Source organism: Chrysoperla carnea, chromosome X, assembly GCF_905475395.1.
Source record: "Chrysoperla carnea chromosome X, inChrCarn1.1, whole genome shotgun sequence".
NCBI classification, from domain to species: domain Eukaryota; kingdom Metazoa; phylum Arthropoda; class Insecta; order Neuroptera; family Chrysopidae; genus Chrysoperla; species Chrysoperla carnea.
In genome coordinates, this window is record NC_058342.1 from 35,219,233 (window position 1) to 35,221,570 (window position 2,338).

Consider the following 2,338-nt stretch of genomic DNA (forward strand, 5'->3'; position numbering starts at 1 on the left):
GGGCCAACATTGGTTTGCCATAGAACGGCCAACGCAAGGGAGTCCAGTCTTGGACCAAGACTAGGCATCCTAGCCTTGGCCAATCCAATGATTATCTAAGCCTGGGCCAACATTGGTTTGCCATAGAACGGCCAACGCAAGGGAGCCCATTCTTGGGCCAAGACTAGGCATCCTAGCCTTGGCCAATCCAATGATTATCCAAGCCTGGGCCAACATTGGTTTGCCATAGAACGGCCAACGCAAGGGAGCCCAGTCTTGGGCCAAGACTAGGCATCCTAGCCTTGGCCAATCCAATGATTATCCAAGCCTGGGCCAACATTGGTTTGCCATAGAACGGCCAACGCAAGGGAGCCCAGTCTTGGGCCAAGACTAGGCATCCTAGCCTTGGCCAATCAAATGATTATCCAAGCCTGGGCCAACATTGGTTTGCTATAGAACGGCCAACGCAAGGGAGCCCAGTCACTTACAATAACTTCCTCCTTCTCTGTCTTTTAGTCACTATCCTTTTTACAAAGTAATATTTATTTTTAAAACCTCTCACTAGTAAGATGTTCTAGTAAGGTGTATATAAACATACAATGTTATCGCTTCTCGGCTCAATGAGCTAAGATCAACGTGTAGTTCAACTCAATATCTGGTACGCCTCGCATTGCGAGACCAGTATATTAAACTATTATTTGGAACACGGTAGATTGTTAGGAGCTTGCTCCTCTTCTACCGCGGGTTGACTCAGTGTTGCAGTACAGCTGGAATTGGCCCTGTCAAATAAATCACAAAATAGAATTTTTCTTAAAATAATCTTTAAACTTAACTATGGCCTAGCCCTGCCAACCAGGCATGGGCCAGACTTAAAACTTAACTATGGCCCAGCCCTGCCAGCCAGGCATGGGCCAGACCTAAAACTTAACTATGGCCCAGCCCTGCCAACCAGGCATGGGCCAAACTTAAAAATTAACTATGGCCCAGTCCTGCCAACCAGGCGTGGGCCAGTCGGGGTAACCGGTCTTGGGCCAGCATTATCATTCCAGACTTTACCCAAGTCTGGGCCAAGTCTGGCTTACAAGTCTGGCCCAGAGTTCTGCATAGTTGGACCAAGCCTGGGCCAAGCCTGGGCCCGCCATACTTTCCTACATGGGATATTACATATTTTTGTAGTTGCGTGGAATTGTAAAGCTAAAAATAACTCATTACTTGACTACAAAGAAAGTATTTGGTTTTTAGGTGTGTAATTTCATTAAAATCGCTTTCTTCAAGAAGAAATATTTTGACTGAAACATCTTGTACATAATACCGGTAATATAACATACGTTGATTTTAACACTAATTATAATCATTTATATAAATTGGTGAAACTAACTCAAGATGTCGCGACTAAACTACAATTGCACTTAAAACATGTTGTTTCATTGTTTGTTTATTTTGAATAATAAATTTTACAGGATATTAAATGTTAATTAGAATTCTGATTCTTGAACTCAGGTCATTGTTTTCTTTGATCAAAGAGTAAATTTTATAGCGTAATGATAGCCTAAGTGTGTCCTTGTTGGATAGCCAATATAACCTAACCTAACCTAACCTAACCTAGGACGTAAAAAGTGAGGCCGAGTTCGTGAACAACATATATGAAAAATAAGGAACCAAATATTTTAATAGCTTATAAAAAAAATTCGAAAATATTTATAACCCGTGTTACATCACCGATCATAAGAAATTTATCCCAAATAAATTTTCGCTAACGTAAAGCACACGTTCTTAAACTTCTCTAAACATACCGAAAACGAAGAAAATGCGGGGAAACTATTTTGAAACAGCACTAATAGAAAGTTTTCAAAAGAAAAAGAGTTTCAAAAAAAAAGTAAAACAATTGAATGTTACGTAACCGTATTACGATTATAACAATGTAATGTTTTTGCTCTTGGTATTGTTGTAAGATTTACAACATAAATATACAGTATATGTATATAGTTTCAAATAATAGTGCCGTCGGCTATCTTTTACACTAAAAACTAAAATTTGTTGTTGAAGGGGTTGTAGGGTTGTACGGTTGTAAGGTTGCAAGCGTACAAACTTGATGTGGAAACATCTTATAAACTAAACTCAGGAATATGTTATTAGTCAAACATTGTTGAATTTAACATAATTATGCTAGTAGAAACTCGAAACTATGTTCTAAGAAGTATGAACTATACAATAGAGTTAAGTAGAAGATGTTTCCATTCATTTTCTAGGAAAAACTTTTGTTGAATGTGGAGAAAAACATTGCTACTTTTACTTATATTTGGTCAGGAAACTGTTTTCCATTAGGCACTCTGGGCACTTGCCCAGGGTCTCATCATCG

The 2,338-nt window shown here is 39.1% G+C and overlaps 1 pseudogene; it reads left to right on the forward strand.

The window, feature by feature from the left end:
- Positions 1–583: 583 nt before the first annotated feature.
- On the forward strand, positions 584–766 carry LOC123303151 (annotated as a pseudogene).
- Positions 767–2,338: the final 1,572 nt, after the last annotated feature.